The following is a 17,999-nucleotide window of genomic DNA, read 5'->3' as shown; positions in this document are numbered from 1 at the left end:
AAATAATACACAAAAACCAAAAATCGGCCTAGACGTTATTTCGACAACTTCTATTTGTAGAAAAGAGACCAAAACGGCCGGTTACCACCCAATATGGGTATTAGGGTGCCAATAACTTATATAGGAAAAAAGTAACAAGAAAATTAAAAGAAAAACCCTACACAAAATGTTCTCCCACCCGGGAGGTTGTAAAAAAAAACACCCTTTGCAAAATTTTATCTCGATCGGACACAAAACGAGGTGGCGCGAAGCGATTGAAGTTTGACCTTGAGAAATTCTAAAAAACACCAAAATCATATTTTTTCCACAGATGACACCAGATCTCGACGGCACCAAAAAAAATTTCGAAAATCGAAATATCATGCACCCATTTTGCATGGGATATTTTTTTGGATTTCTGAAGGCCAAAATTCAATCGCTTTTCACCACCCCATTAAAGGTCCGATTGGGCTGAAATTTTGCACAGGGTGTTTTTTCGGGCAGGTGCTTATTTTGTATAGGGTTTCTTAAAATAATCATTTTGGTTGGCACCCTAATGGATATTTCCGGAACCAGCATGGGGTCATCCACATACCACGTGGACAGATTTTTAACGATTTCGAACCTCTCCCCATATAAATTCTAAAAATTTTGTGTGGACCGTGGACATCATACAACACCCCCCCCCCCTCCCTTCTAAAGCCTCAAACAGCCTCAAATGATCAAATACCATTTAACATGGATATTTGCGTAATCGGTATGATGCCCAGAGACCAAAAATCGACTTCAGACGTTATTCTGCATTTTCAATTTTATCAAGGTTAAAAAAAATTAGGATAGCGAAATGATAAAAATTGGATTTTTTGTGTTGGATTCAATTGAAATTTATGATATTTTGAGTAAGATGATGCACTTTCATAGTTCAATGTAATATAAGCTCAAGATCAAATGAATAGACAAAAAAAATGATGAGATATTCGCATTTTTCTAAAACATGATGGTGATTTTCACAGCAGTTTTTCTCTTGCCAAAAATGGGTTGCGCCACCAACTTTGAAACCCCATATCTTTTGAACAAAAAATATCACCAACTTGAAATTTTCAGGACAATTTCGAAATTTAGTCAAAAATACTTGTGATTTTTTTCAGATTTTTCAGTGTCCCAGAACATAGTTTTTCTACATATTGTTTTTAAAAGTTACTATTGAAAAAATATTTTTTCGTTCAGAAAAAATATTTTCAGAAACTACAACTTGGGATGCATCTGCTGTGAAAATTTCATTAAAATCGATGCAATATTCTTAAAGATATGTTTATTAAAAAAAAATTACCTAATTTTCATAAGACAATAACAACTTGAAAACTTACTCGAATTCAGTAAAAATTGGAAAATCAACTTCCCGAGTGAAACTCTTGAAGTTTTTAATATTTATTTGAAAAAATTAGACATCGCGATTTTTAGTGATCCGTTTCACGAATTCTGACCCATATTAAAATGCAGCTCTGTCTGTCTGTCTGATCTTTATAGGCTTGGAAACTACTGAACCGATCGACGTGAAATTTTGTATATAGGGGTTTTAGGGGCCGAGAAAGGTGACTATGATAGTTCGAGACCCCTCCCTCTTTTGGAAGGGAGGGGTCCCATACAAATGAAACACAAATTTTTGCACATCTCGAAAACAAACCAAGCAAATGGAACCAAATTTGGCATGTGGATGTTTTTTGTAGTAACAAATATGCCCACATTGATTTGACACCCTCCCCTCTTCTGGAAGGGAGGGGTTTTATACAAATGAAACACAAATTTCTGCACATCTCAAGAACTAACCCAGTAAATGGAACCAAATTTGGCAGGTGTATGTTTTATGGGGTCACAAAAATATCCCCAACGGTTTGACACCCCTCCCTCTTTTATAAGGGAGGGGTCCATACAAATGAAACACAAATTTTGCACAGCTCGAGAGCCAATCAACCAAATACAACCAAATTTGGCATGTGAATGTTTTAAGTGGTAACAAATATGTCTGTAATTTCTTTCACCAGAATGACGCTCAGAGGCCAGAAATTGTCTTCAAATGCCATTATGAAATCCAAGATGGCGACTTCCGGTTTCTGAAAAACAGCGGCAAATGACCAAATACTATCCAATATGCGTATTTCCGAAATTGTAATGATGCACTGAAGTCACAAATCGACCTCAGACAACATTCTGAATTGTAAGACGGCGACTTCCGATGTCAGGAAAACAGCCGGAAATGACCAAATACTACCCAACATTTGTTTTTTTTTTCAACCAGAATGATGCTCAGAGGCCAGAAGTTGTCTCCAAATGCCATTTTGAAATCCAAGATGGCGACTTCCGGTTTCTGGAAAATAGCCGAAAATGATCAAATACCACCCAATTAGTGTTCGACATCGGAACGAAAACGTTGGGTCCGCGTTCCGGTCCGGTCCGGTAAAAAATCGGAACTAGCTCGTTCCGGTCCGATTTGGGTCCGGTCCGATTGGCCTCGCTCCGGTTCCGGTCCGGAGTCCGGTCCGAAGTCCGGGAACAAAAGTTGCCAGTTTTTTCAAAAGCGTTATATTAGTGAAAAAAATATTATTTATGCATGTTGAAAAATGTTTGACTAAATTATTACAATACAAACTAAGTTTTGCAATTTGTTTTTCTATTTTTTTATTATATTTTTTTTTCTAATTGAAAAATTTGAAGTGTAGTAACAAAAAAGGCTGGTTCTACAATTTTCTTAGTTTTGGAACACTTATTCAAGCCAATATTTTAGTAAAAGAAGCTGCCGGATTCTTTTCCAACTTAGTCTGTTTATGCGTGATGTGACGAAGGCCCGTCCCGAAGAAAATTTGTTTTCGAGTGGAACACTCGATGCAGAATCACACAGGACGTCTCTTGCCATTAATGACAGGTTCGGAAATCTTTTAGAATTGTCCTGAATGATGAAAAGAAAATAAACAACACCATAAATGTAACAAAAATTATGTATATTGAACTCACTTTCCACCAATTTAGCCGATGGCATTCAATTAACAGGGTGGCCAGGAGATTTCCAATTTCAAATTCCCGGTTTTTTCCCCGGTTACAAATTGATGTTTTTCCCGGTTTTAAAACGCATAAATATATAAGTTAATTTGTGTGAGAGTATCTTGTTTTTAATATCATTATTTCATTTCAAAACTTGAAAAAGGGTTAACTTCTTCGGCCAACATGTATTTGCTGTTGATTTTTCGACTTTTCATGGCTGAGATTTTCATTATTTCACTCAGCTAAAATCAGGATATAATTTAGAATCAATTTGTGCTTCATGTTTCAGAATATTTTCACATAAATTTTTAATTTATTTTGAACCGTTCATTGGAACAATTTTCGTCATTGTAGACTTACGTAAATAACTAATTACTGGTTTAATTAAACTTTTTAACTCAAGCAATATTTGTAACTTTCTGCACTCTCTGGTTGAGATTTTCTTCGTTTTGTAGGACTGGTTTCTGCTTTTTCAAACCGTGTAATATATATTTTTACAAATTTGGTATTTAATTCAAAGTTGTTTTGGCTGCTGTTGAGCTTCGGAAACGACAAATCTTTGAAATCATTTTCTATCATTTCAAGCCTTGTGAAATTTCATTAATTGTTTTTAAGCTTTGTTACGGATTTTGGCCTTATTCAAAGTGCTTATTTAAAAAATAAAATATAAAAATTCATTTTCCACTAATTCTAAATTGAATTTCAAATATGATTGTGGATTTTTTTTTTAAATTCAATTTAGAATCTTTTCTAGAGTTTCTACTTCTGATTTCTCGTCAGACTAAAATTTAGCCATTTTTTTAGCTAAATTCCCAATTCTGAGTTCGTTTTCTCTTTCAAAACCTAATTTTAAATTGAATTGACTTTAAATTTGTTTATTGAATTGACTTTAAAATTTTTTTATTATTTTTTTCTTGTTTCCTGATAACTTGTTCATAGTCATTTTTAGTTGATGAGAGGAAACATTCTCGTTATTTTTCAGAGCTTTTAAAATAATTAGAACATATTTTTTTGACCCCGAATCGACATAGTTTTTCGCCTTGCCTGAATCGGCAATGATAGCCGTTTCTGGCAAGTTTAAATTTGTTTAAAAATAAATATAAATATAAAGAATAAATTTTTGCATTTTCAACCTAATTATTGCCCATTTCCTAGTGTTCACACACTTCAGTTTTGAAATTGATTTTAAATTTAAATTATTAATTTCTTTCAGCCTTCAATACAATTTTATTACTACTTAGAAACAATTTTTGCCTTTTTGAGCTAAATAAGAAGATTGGTTTTTGTTTTCTGATTCCGCGTTCTAGATTTCAGAATGTTCAACAAAAATCTATTTAAAAAAATTGAATTTATTACTTTTATAATATCATTGCCTTCTTTTCATATTTATGGTGCATTTCTAGCTTCAAATTAAAATCTGATTGCTGACTTTTATCGAGAACTTTAGAAACATTTGAACATATCTTTTATGTTTTTCTAGTCTCTGTAAACATTTCATGGCAATTGTGAGCTGAATTATGAACAACTGTGTGTATTTCTGTCGTTCAAAATATTTTTTCCGTTTCCTTAAGGATCTCTTGAGGCTCAGTTATTGTCTTGACAATATAGAAAGGACTAATTCGATATCATTGTTATCCTTACGTGGTATTGTTCCAGGTTTTTTTTTAGGCGAATAATTTCCGCAATGGCTCTTATAGTTTTGCCTTTTTTATTTGAAAAATATGTCCTTCTGATTTTAGAGGAGTATGCAAGCAATTTGAGAAAAAACAAAGACAGGCTCTGCATTTTAAGAAGAAGAATACTATAAGAAGAAGAAGAATACTATTCAATAAACTTTGAATTGAATTTTAAATTATTTTCGTTGCATCTGGTTTTTGAAACGCAAATTCTTTAAAATCAATTTCTGAAATTTCTGGCCTCAAGAAATTTTCTCAAGCGGATTTAAGCTTACACGATTACCGGTGGAGAAAAATCAGTTTTTGCCTCAAACAATGAACTTTAAACTCTTATTACTAATCAACTATATGCATAATCAACATAAACTGTATTGCATATTAAGCATCAATCTATTCTCTAACGATGCTGAATAGTTTCCTTGTGTAAATTTTCAAGTATAAATGTTGAACTCAAATCAAAGTTTGAATGTCAGGTAATGCCATATGGCATCATACGCCGGGAATGGGTTAGGTTACGATTTTTTTATTTATGCTTATTTTCTGATGGACTTTTTCTGTCACAATTATGTCAATCACCGACACCCGGGGAGGCGACTTCAACTAGAATCTTAACTAACGATCCGTTGATTAACGGACCGGTGCCAACGGCTTCACTTTTCCATGCGATAGAAGAACCCAGAGATTTTTTGCCTCTGAAAATCTCCGGAGGATTGAATCTAGATCAGTTTTGGTTGATTGTGAGTGAATAACGTCACCACACAACCATCGACACCTATGGCGTTGGGATTCGAACCCAGATCCAGCGTGGTTGGTGGAGGCATTACTTGTTTCAGGTTTAAAATATTTTTCTATTATAGTTTAGTTTTTGCCTATTTCAAGTTAACATATAAAATTTTATTGGAATTATTCTTGACTTCTCTGGCCTTCAAAATATTTTTTAGTAATGTGAAGTTTTTACCTTCCCTGGGCTTTGTGGGTTTTTGTTGGCGATTTGTAACCCAAGGTTCAAATCTTGTTTCTTTTTAAAGAGTATTTTTACATCAATTGTGAAGAATTCGGTACATAACTTTGAAACAAACTCAGCCATAAATGACATTAGACGTTGATACTGTTAAGTGGTGGTTGTTTTGATGTTTGATCGCCACTTACTGTTGAAGCCCTAATCAGTGCGAATGAGAAGGGAGACAAATTAGAGAAAAACAATCGCAGCCAACTGTTAGTGTACAGAACAATTGCGGGACTAGCGCTAGGCTCCTATTGACTCTAACGGTCGTCTCTCTTAGCCGAGGTTCTAACGAACGACGACTGGCTTGTCACTCCAGCACCTTACCCCGAGACCAACTAAATGGTTCCTTGAACCTTCCAGTGTTTGTGAGATGGCAGAAAATGTATAATGCGTTGAACTAATACAACAGATCCCAAGCATGTGTAAATGAAAAATAATGTTAAAAATGGACATGATAAATTTCCCGGTTGTCCCGGTTCAGTTTCGAATTCCCGGCTTCTCCCGGTTTTCAAGGTTTTCCCGGTTCGCTGACCACCTTGAATTAAGCACAAACTCAGAACAAGTTGTGCGAGTCTATCAGTTGTTCACTAGTTTCGAAGTGATAGCAGGAGCAAAATTGAAATAACAGAAAAAATGTAACAATCAATGTCTTTCTAATTTAATAAGAACCATGTGATCAATTAAAGCATATATTACAGGTTAGAAAGGCGAGCAAGGCCATATGGGTTGACTTTCAATAAAAGCAGCGAAGAAAATCAAAAAGGATGAAAAACTTGCTGCGTTCTATGACCTAAATTAAATAATTTTTTTTTTCACCAAAAATGTCCGGGGTCCGGAAAGCATTACCCGGTCCGTTCCGAAGTCCGGATGGCTTCGTTCCGGTCCGGTCCGGAAAAAAATCGGACTTTGAAGGTTCCGGTCCGATCGGACTTCGGACCGGACCGGACCGGACTTTTACCGGACCCTACCCGGTCCGATGTCGAACACTACACCCAATATGAGTGTTTCTTTAACCACAATGACGCTCAGAAGCCAGAAATTGTCTCCAAATAGCATTTTGAAATCCAAGATGGTGACTTTCGGTTTCTGAAAAACAGCGGAAAGTGACCAAATACCACCCAATATGGGTATTTTCGGAATCGTAACGATGCGCTGATGCCACAAATCGATCTCAGACAATATTTTGAATTCGACAATGGCGACTTCCGGTGTCTGAAAAACAGCCGATAATGACCAAATACCATTCAATATGAGTTTCGCTGGAACCAGAATGCTGCAATTAGCTAAAAATTGACCTCAAAAACCATTATGAGTTGTAAGATGGCAATTTCCGGTTTCTGAAAAACAGCCGAAAATGACCAAATACCACCCATGAGTATCCCTGGAACTAGAATGATGCAAGGAGTTAAAAATTGTCCTTAAACACCATTTTGAATTATTAGATGGCAACTTCTGGGAAGCAGCCTGACCCTGGATTCTATTTTGAATTCTAAGATTGAATACCACCCAATACGGGTATGTACAGAATCCAAAAGTCGAGGATGTTTTTATTGCGGTAAAACCTATCATATCAAACGATTTGTCCTTTGACCTTGATCATATCCTATAACCGATTTGTCACGATGGAATGAGAGGTTATTTTTGGAGCCAACAAGAGAATGAATGAATGTCAACAAAGTCACGCGATACTTTTTGTTGAGCTTCATTTTAATGTGTTCTTGAGATTTTATTGCAATGTGTTGTGCAACTAACATAACCTGAAAATTATAGCCCAATGGAAGAACAACGACGGCTTCTTGCACAATGGGTTCAAAATGATGGTCGAAAACATGTTATAGAAAAATTGGATTCTCTCACGCATCTTTATAACGGCGCATTCTTAAATATATCAAACAAAAGCTCTTGAGTTGAACTACAAAACGTATTATTTGGATTTTTATCCTAATTCTGTTGGCAAGAGAAAAACTGCTGTGAAAATCACCTTCATTTTTTAGAAAAATGCGAATATCGATCAGTGCTTGCAGATCATCGACGAGGCACTATCCTTAGCCCGTGACCAACACATCCCTGCTTCTGACCTGGTGAGTAACACTCTAATCTAGACAGCCTAAATAAATCTTATATAAGACTTCGTAACACAACTAGGCGCCATTACCAACTTACTGGGCTGCCTCACTTAAAGTCTTACTGCAATTGTCTTAATAAAATCATCAAGGCCCGGTTGGTGGATCTCAAAAAAACAAAAGCTTTGAGAGACATATTTGCTCTCTCCCATATTGTGCAAACCCCTTCTGGATATTGACTAAACTGAAAAACAAGCCGAGACCTGTCCCTCCTCTATCCCAGTCTGATCAACACGCTGGCCAAGTTCAGCTAATAACACCGGCTGAAAAACCTAATGCACTTGGCCAGCATTTCGTAAATTCTCAGAATCTTGGTCGTTCCCTGGTGAGCCCCTTTGAGCCCGTCAACCTCGAGTTGAAAAATTTTGGGCGTTGACTTCTTTCATCACCTCGCTAAGATCTTCAATAAGTGCTTGGAACTTGGCTACTTCCCGTCCCGTTGGAAGCTCGCCAAAGCTATCCCCATCCATAAACCTGGGAAGGATCCCACTGACGCTAAAAACTACCGGCCCAATTCAGGAATTCAGCCACAACGCAGCGCTAGTGTGTATGAAGTTTTGAACGCTATTTAGCTCAATAATCCCACCATCTGGAGAGTTGCGATTTTCAGCAAAGTTACTCAAGAAGTCAAAAGCTTGTAATTAGCGGACAGTATAGTGCGGAATTCAGCCGCAACGCAGCGCTAGTGTGTATGTAGTTTTGAGCGTTTCGATTATAGTTTAGCTCAATAATCACATCGTTTACACTGATAGTTTACACATGACGAAGTGAAACCAATTTGAATGTTAACAATTTGATCACCACACACAATACGTAAGCTTGTGTGTGTTTATTCTAAAGAAGTGCTTTCATTTGTGGAGGTTACAACATATAGCATGCGACTGTGTTGGTATGTTGACAGTTTGATCAGCAGCATACACAACCCTTTTTATTAAAGGGAAAATTGACGATATCGCGACTAAATTGATTACCTCGGCTACAAAGAGTTGCAATAGACTTGCCTCTAATCCGACATAAAAGGGTTTGACTACCACAGGGGGCATTTCTTATTACTTTCCGCTGCAAGCTGGAGACCGAACACGCAACGCCGTCGCCTTACATGCGAGTGGTTCTGACTTCAGTACATGGTGCGTTCGAGGAAGCGCATATAAGCCCCATACAACGAGTAGACACCCGAAATGTTTACACGAAGTCAAAAACACTTGCCCTGGTGGTTGCCGAAGTTGTCAAAGTCGTCGAAGTCGTATTTTAATTAGAACACTGGATGATTTTGATTTGTGTAAACACTGAATTGTAATGGAAATAGCCTCAATGGAATAGTTCGGAACACATATGCGGCGTTATACTGTGTTTTGACGTGCTTGACCACAACTGGTGGCACTAGCCGACGACCGCAACTTTCTGGGTAGTAGTATTCGCGCGATAAGTTGAAGTTGTCGCATCCTGAACAAGTTTGCTGAACACCGTAACTTTCGAGCTGGTCGGAATCGTGAGATTAGTTAGGTTCAAAATACGACAAATTGTGTGCCCACTAGCGCCACCTAGCGGTAAAATTCACACTGAATTGGCCACCATACAGTAGCCTTTGATCTTCTGAACAAGTTTGCTGAAAACCGCAACTTTCTAGTTTGTCAAAAACACGAGATATCCGCCTATTCCAGGTGATGCTAAACTTTTCGGGAGGTGTTGCAATATTCAAACTGGGTGTTGCAATACTCAGTAAAGCGATTCCAAACTTATGACGGGTAGTGTATACTAGGGGCACTCCACTGTGCACCAACTCACCCGGGTAACGAACATTATCAGGCGGAACAAGTCTGTTTCCAAAACAACTACCATGGCGTTGTTGGACGTTGAGAAAGCGTTTGACAAAGTCTGGCACGATGGCCTTGTTTGTAAACTGCATCGGTGCAACTGCCCGATCTTCCTTGTGAAAATCATCAAAAATTATCTGTCGGGTAGATAATTAGGGTCTGCTTGAACAACTCCCAGTCTGATACATTTAATGTTGATGCTGGGGTCGCCCAGGGTAGCCTCTTGGGTCCTATCATCTTTAACATCTTTACGTCAGATGTTCCTCCCCTTCCGGATGGTGGTGTTCTGTCCATGTTCGCGGTCGACACTGCTATCATGTACAAAGGGCGAGTGATCCGTTTGCTGACTAGAAAACTTCAAGCGGGCCTGGATGTTCTATCCGTCTACTTCAACAACTGGAAGATTTGCATCAATGCGACTAACACACAGGCCATCTTATTTCCCCACTCAAACTCACGTCGACTTGTTCCGCCTGACGACTTCAGGCTTAAAATTAATAATTTACCCATCGAATGGTGGAGAGAGGTGGGATACCTCGGTCTTGTTCTGGACAGCAAGCTTGTATTCAGATCACACGTGAAAAAAACATCAACCAAATGCAACATCCTAATTAAATCTTTATATCCACTGATAAACAGAAAATCCAAACTGTCACTGAAGAACAAGCTTGCTGTCCATAAAATGATAATCCTGCCAGTATAAGAATACGATTTGCCAATCTGGGAAAGTTGTGCCAAGTATCACCATGATCAATTACAGATTATCCAAAACAAGATCCTAAGAATGATCCTTAACAGTCCTCCAAGAACGCGTAATTCTGAGATCCACCAATAGGTCTAGATACAGGCAATTCTGTTTAGATTCAGGAATGCTTGCCAGTGGTCAATTCACGAGGGAATTCGATTTTTGCCAATTAAATTTTTAGTTAGTATTAGTTAGGTTATACAATTTTATTTTAATTTTTAAAATTACCATGCCCTTAAGGCAAAGATGTAAGTTGAATATCCAAGATAATTTAAAAACTAATCTATAGGCACTACTACGAACAAAGCTGACGAGCCTTTAGGGCTGACCAATTATCCTCTCAAAAATTATACCTCTGTATAAAAATTCAAAATAAAAGACAATTCAGTAGAGAGAGGCTCATTCCCTCGACCGTCAAAGCAAACAGTTCGGCTTCCCTTCGATCTGAGTTGGACCCCACCAGGGGTAATCTAATTAAGATATCGTTGTTGGAATACAGCCCGAAACTGGACGTGATCGGCACTGGGGGCCATTGGAAGCCGTTGGAAGGGACCATTGGAAGACTTGGAAGCCGTTTGGATGCTGTGTAATTTGTGTAGGTATAGTGTGTCGTATACCAAGCGTGTGTGTCTGAGTAGCGTTAGCGTGTGCATGTGTGTGTGTGTGAGTAGCGTTAGCGTGTTTATGTGTGCGTGTGTGAGTAGCGTTAGCGTGTGTATGTGTGTGTCAGTAGCGTTACCGTGTGCTTGTGTGTGTGTGTGTTTGTGTGTGTGTGTTTGTGTGTGTGTTTGTGTGTGTGTTTGTGTGTGTGCTTGTGTGTATGTTTGAGTGTGTGTGTTTGTTTGTGTGTGAGTGTGTGTCTGTGTGTGTAAGTAGCGTGGGGGTGTCTGAGGAGCGTGTGCTTGTGAGTAGTGTGCGTTTATATAGCGTGTGTGTGTATAACGTGTATGTTTGTATAACATGTGTGTGCAAAAATGCATTCATCCCTGGTAAATTTATTTATAACAGAAAACTTTTATAGGCAACAAGTTAATTATGTTTCCTATTAGTTTGTTTGCTATGGTTTATGACAGGTGTATGTGTCTTTTTTGTGAAGTGTTCATGGATTGTTGTGTATGGTATTTGTTCGTTTGGTGTGTGTTATATACTATGGCTATGGCAGAATTAAATCTTTACACCCACCATAGTCCCACGTCTAGCCTACGTTTGTGCACTCAAGCACATACCCTTTTACTTTTTTTTTATATGTTTGAGAGTATCGTTCAACGCCATTGCAGAAACATAATTTAATTGCCAATTCTTTTTCTGCTGCTGTTTTGACCGTGTTGCTTACAATATGCTGCGCAGTGGACAATTATCCACAAAGCTCAGATCAGTTCCTCTTTCAAAGTGTTCAAACAGCTATTATCACATTTTTTAAAGTTTAATGTTGGCAGTGGGGCTTAATTTAAAAACCTTCCCGCGGCGGAGAACTTTTGATTTTCTGTTACGTTTCAAAAACCGAAGGGAATAAAATCTACTGACCGGGTTCGATTGGCGACCGCCGAGATGTAAAAAATATTGTGAGATCGAGCCGCGTTTCACACACAGCCAAAACGCACACTGAAAAACCACACTTTTCATTTACCTAACTACCGCGTTGCGTTGCGTTGCGTCTAAGATCTGGGTCTCCATAGGATAACAAAAAAAAATCTGCAACGTGTTGCATGCTTACAGCAGGTAAGCCTCCACCTCTGTAAAATCAACTCATTGCCCTCGCCTGATGGGTCAATTGGTAAGCATGCCAGACGCTTCTCATCAAATTTCACCCCAAGCGAAGGCATGCAGCTGCAGACCGTCCAACTGAGAAATCCCGACCCAGAACGGAACACTGTTAATGGATAGTAATGGACCCATTCGAGTGAATTAGGTTGAAACGTGATGGAGCTCGATGCCGTTCCGTGCAATACGGAAAACTACCCCGGCAGCTGTGGCCGGCCGTCCGTTCGCGCTGAGGATTGCCTGCTAACTGGAAGTTGGCCTGTCGGCGGGCTCTCGTGGGTCCGCTTCTTCATCGTCCTGTAATATCAAATGGCTTGATAAAAAGGTGCGAACAGCAGTAGTGCTAGTTGCCTGCCCACTGAATCTTTAATGAGCAACGAATGTTCGCCGTTTTTGTTTGATCTGCGCGAGCAGCAAAGCCGTACGATGAACGCTAGATTGTAGTAATGAATTATTGATGCGAAACTGGTTAGAAGAAAGGCAATAAAGCACCCAGATGGGAGCAATTATTGAAGTATTATATCTGTAATATGGTTCTTTTCGCTGGAACTAGCAATTGATTGGGTGCAAAAACGTTTCTGATATAGCTCCGTTGATTAAGAGCTACTTAGAAATCAGACTGAACTTTCTAAAATTATGCAAATTGAAACGCACTCCGGTATAAATTCATTCAGCATTCATTTCAACGAAATGAGCCACTTGTTGAAACATCAAACTCGTTCTGTTTTGCGTCTGCATAAATCCTAGCGATAGACAAAGGACCATGAAATGTACAATTTAATTAGCGACTGCGGGAAAATTCCAACTTCAATTACGGTAATAAGTAACCCATTCGCCTCTTTGCTCATGATTATTTTGCGGCTCGGTTGATGTTTCATTTATGTTTGTTTTAATTCAATACTCAATGAAGGGGACATCAAAGATAAGATACTAATAGCAGGGTATGCGAAATTTCGCGCACCGATAGCAGTCAGAAGTTTTGAATGTTCTATCGAGAGAACGAAAAATGTTAAACAGTTTGACCGGTCTTCTGCCGCCCTAAGCCGGGGTAGAGGTCGAACGGCTTGCTTCTAGTACCGTCCTCAAAGGGGATTATTAACGGGCAGTTGGTTTCTGTTTTAAAACCTTTGGAAAAATCGGTGAAAAGGGTAATTAAATTAACTTTTGGGCTGTTTGTCCAAATGTTTATCTCTGTGGCAGTTGATGAAATATAATTACATTCAGTACCTTGGTATTGATCGAGGAATGGATTCTCAAAACGATTGTAGTGTGAGTAAGTTTCAACGAACAAACATTCCCCACAAGTTTAAGTTTAAACAGCATCTGTTGAAATTGTCTTGTTTTGTTACTCCCATAAGCAGCCACCCACCAACCACAAGCCCCCAAGCATAACACTGAGTACAATGCTCTTCTTCATTTGGCGTTGACGGTGATGCGACATAATTCATCTCGGCAAACTTCCCAACAGCTGATCGAGCTCGGCGAAATTTTTAACCAATGTCAGCAATCAACAAATATATCGATTTAGCGTAAACCAGCAAATATTGACATTTCGTTTGCCAAAATCCTTGAAAATTCTGCCGAAAGCTTGTAGAACATTTCGCAGAATTTATCAACTGTTGAGTTCTCGGAAATACAATCCAAGTGTGAAGGATGCTTGTAATTACGAGGATTTAAAACTTTGCAGCTGCAAACTGCTGCAATGACGAAACAGAAACATTCTCTAGCTAAACTGCTTCACATTTGAGATATAATAAAGTGAGAAGTAAAGAATAAAAAGTAAAGCAGTAATCCAGTGCGTCTTGAACTGTCCTACAGATCAGACGTTTTTTCGGTTGCTTGTGGACTGGTCTTTGACTGCCTATAGCTTCAAAGTTTGTGTTTTGTCAGTGTGTCTTTTAAAGATTACCTGAAAGTTATTTCCCATCAGTCTTTCTCAAGACTACCTACTTTTGAATTTAACATTTGTTTTAACTTTTTTCGTATCACCTGAAATGGCTGGACGGAAAAAGAAACCTCGCATCGCTGCGGGGAGGAAAAGAGAGGCATCTCTTTCTGACACATCGAGTGTCTGTAGTGACAATCCTTTTGATATTTTGCCTGAGCAAGAAGCTGGTGAAATGGAAGTTATTAATAACGAAACTATACAAAATATAAAATCTTTAAAAAAGGAGAAAGTTCCACCTATTGTGGTAACTATTTCTTCTGAATTTAATATATTCAAAAAGGAACTTTCAACGTTTGTTTCTGACGTTAAAGTTACCTATCAAATTGGCCGTAGAGGTGAATGCCGCTTATTAGCCGACTCAGTAAAGGGTCGTGATCGTCTTGTTCAGTATTTAACTGACAAGATGTACAAATTTTTTACATATGACACCAAGAACGCCAAGCCGTTCAAGGTTGTCTTGAAAGGTCTCACCAACGATCAAACCGTTGATGAGATCAAACTTACTTTAACAGAATTACTTGGCATAGCCCCTACCCAAGTAATTCTAATGAAACAAAAATCACGAGGCGAAAACAGTCAGAGAACTGGAATTTCCCTTGTTAATTATTTAATTCATTTTAACCGCAATGAGGTAAACAACTTCAAATTTTTTGAAAAAGCACATGCTTTGTATAATGTGCGTGTAAAGTGGGAAATTTATAGGAAGTATGGCGGAGGTGAAAAGCATATCACCCAATGCCGTACTTGCCAACGTTATGGCCATGGTTCCAAATTCTGTAACATGGACCAAAAATGTCTTAATTGTGGAGACTCTTCTCACAAAAAGGACACATGTCCTGTGAAAGAGAGTAAAAATTTTCGCTGTGCGAATTGTAACGGCAACCATATGTCAAATTTTTATCAATGCCCAGTCCGTTTAGCAATTCTTAAGGCAAGGCAAGGTAAACAAAATTCAATTTCTCAATTAAAACCAACTTCAAAACAAAATTCTCCAAGCGTACCAATGACGCATAGTTTACCTACTCCTTTGCATACCCGTTTAACTTATGCACAGGTTACAGGTAGTTCGAACATTATACCGCCTAGTGTTGGTAGTTCGAAAATGACCGTTAATATGGGTAAGCAAAACACGCTAGAAAATAATTGTACACCTGTTACTCCAGCTAATATTGCTGCCGAAAATTTTTTTCTAATGTCAACTGCCTGGGGCCAATTACGGCAGGTAAACTTTCTTTTTTGCAACAGGCAATGTTCGATCTTATGAACGCCATGTTGCAGGCAAAATCAATGTTTGAAGCCATTCAAATAGGCACAAATTTTACTATTAAAATTGTTTCTAATTTAAAATTTAGCAATGATTTTAAATAAAACAATTAAAATATTAAAATGGAATGCTCGCTCATTGAAGGCCAATGAGAATGAGCTTTTTAATTTTTTAACAGTAAATAATGTGCATATTGCAATTATTACTGAAACATTTTTGAAACCTAACATAAAATTAAAATATGATCCCAATTACGTGGTTCATAGATATGATAGGATTCAGGGTTCCGGCGGTGGAGTTGCAATTGTTATTCATCGCCGAATCAAACATCGTGCTCTTCCCCATCTTGAGACGAAAGTTATTGAAACTTTGGGAATTGAAGTTCAAACTGAACTTGGGATTTTATTTATTGCCGCAGCATATTTACCATTTCAATGCACACGCGAGCTCAAAAATTATTTTAAAGGTGATTTACAAAAACTCACCAGAAATCGTTCGAAATTTTTTATAATCGGCGATTTTAACGCTAAACATCGTTCATGGAATAACTCTCAAAGTAATTCCAATGGCAAAATTTTATTCAATGATTGTTCTTCAGGATACTATTCTATTTTGTCTCCGAATAGTCCTACATGCTTTTCTTCTGTAAGAAACCCTTCAACGATTGATTTGGTGCTAACAGATCAAAGTCATGTATGTAGTGATTTGATCACACATGCTGACTTTGATTCTGACCATCTTCCAATAACTTTTTCTTTATCCCATGAATCAGTTTTAAACCCTATGAGCTCTGTTTTTAATTATAACAAGGCTAATTGGGAAAGTTACAAAACTCATATTGAGAGAAATTTCAACAATAAGCTTGATTTGCAAAACGAAGTGTATATTGATTCCGCTTTGGAAGCATTAAGATGTGCAATTATTGATGCCAGGAATTATTCTGTTCCAAAGGCTCAAGTGAAATTTGATTCATCAATAATTGACGAAAATCTTCAACTTCTAATTCGTTTGAAAAATGTCCGCAGACGTCAATATCAACGTTCTCGTGACCCTGTTTTTAAAACTATTTATAAAGATTTACAGAAAGAGATTAAACATAGATTTACTCTTCTGAGAAATCAAAATTTTGAGACTAAAGTTGAAAAATTGAAACCATATTCAAAACCATTTTGGAAGCTGTCGAAGATTCTTAAGAAACCTTCAAAGCCTATTCCAGTTTTAAAAGATGGTGAACGTTTTCTTGTATCCAATGAACAAAAGGCTCAAAGACTTGCTCAGCAGTTTGAGAGTGTTCATAACTCAAATTTGAATTTTGTGAGTCCAATTGAAAATGAAGTCCCACGTCAATTTGATTTAATTTCTTCCCAGAATTTTTTACCTGCAGAAATAATTGAAACTAACTTGAATGAGATTAAATCAATTATTAAAAATTTCAAAAATATGAAAGCACCTGGTGACGATGGAATCTTTAATATACTAATCAAACATCTCCCTGAGAGCACAATGGATTTTTTAGTGAAAATTTTCAATTGCTGCTTCAAAATTGCATATTTTCCCAAATTATGGAAAAATGCAAAAATTACTCCCATTTTAAAACCGGATAAGAACCCAGCTGAAGTTTCAAGTTATCGTCCAATCAGTTTGCTTTCTTCAATAAGTAAACTGTTTGAGAGAGTTATTCTTAACAGAATGATGTCACACATCAACGAAAATTCAATTTTTGCAAATGAACAGTTTGGATTTCGCCATGGGCATTCCACAACTCATCAATTGCTCAGAGTTACTAATATGATACGAGCTAACAAATCTGAAGGTTATTCCACTGGAGCTGCTCTTTTAGACATAGAAAAAGCATTCGACAGTGTTTGGCATAAAGGTTTGATTGCGAAATTGCAAACTTTTAATTTTCCAATTTTCCTAATCAAAATTTTGAAAAATTATCTTACTGATCGAACTCTGCAGGTTGTCTATCAGAATTCAAAATCTGATAGATTTCCTGTCAGAGCAGGTGTACCTCAAGGTTCAGTCTTGGGTCCAGTCCTGTACAACATATTCACTTCAGATCTTCCTGATTTGCCTCCAGGATGCACAAAGTCATTGTTCTGCGATGACACAAGCATTTCCGTAAAAGGAAAAAGTTTTCGTGTCATATGCAGTCGATTGCAGAAAAGTTTAGATATTTTTTCTTCCTACTTGCAAAAGTGGAAAATCTCTCCCAATGCTTCTAAAACTCAAATGATAATTTTTCCGCATAACAAACAATAATCACGTTGTCAAGATGAATGGGGTTATTTTAAGTTGGTCCGACAAGGTTAAGTACTTGGGGCTAATTTATGAGAAAAAACTTATTTTCAAAGAGCACATTGAGAGTATACAAGCCAAGTGCATCAAATATACGAGATGTTTATATCCTCTCATTAACAGGAATTCTAAACTTTGTTTAAAAAACAAACTTTTGATTTACAAACAAATTTTTAGACCAGCAATGCTTTATGATGTACCGATCTGGTCAAGTTGCTGTTCAACAAAGAACAAAACGCTCCAAAGGATTCAGAATAAAATTCTGAAAATGATTTTGAAGCGTCCTCCTTGGTTTGGTACACTCGAATTACATAGACTTACTGGTGTTGAACCATTAGAAGCTATG

The 17,999-nt window shown here is 37.6% G+C and overlaps 1 protein-coding gene across 1 annotated transcript in view; it reads right to left on the bottom strand.

Moving 5' to 3' along the window:
• Window positions 1-17,999, bottom strand: part of LOC129729790 (adenylate cyclase type 6) — a 358,700-nt gene that overhangs the window by 106,702 nt on the left and 233,999 nt on the right. The gene's annotated exons all lie outside the window — the stretch shown is intronic.

Source organism: Wyeomyia smithii, chromosome 3 (genome assembly GCF_029784165.1).
Source record: "Wyeomyia smithii strain HCP4-BCI-WySm-NY-G18 chromosome 3, ASM2978416v1, whole genome shotgun sequence".
NCBI classification, from domain to species: Eukaryota; Metazoa; Arthropoda; class Insecta; order Diptera; family Culicidae; genus Wyeomyia; species Wyeomyia smithii.
The sequence above is the reverse complement of the archived record's forward strand: the minus strand, read 5'-3'. Positions and strand labels throughout refer to the sequence as shown.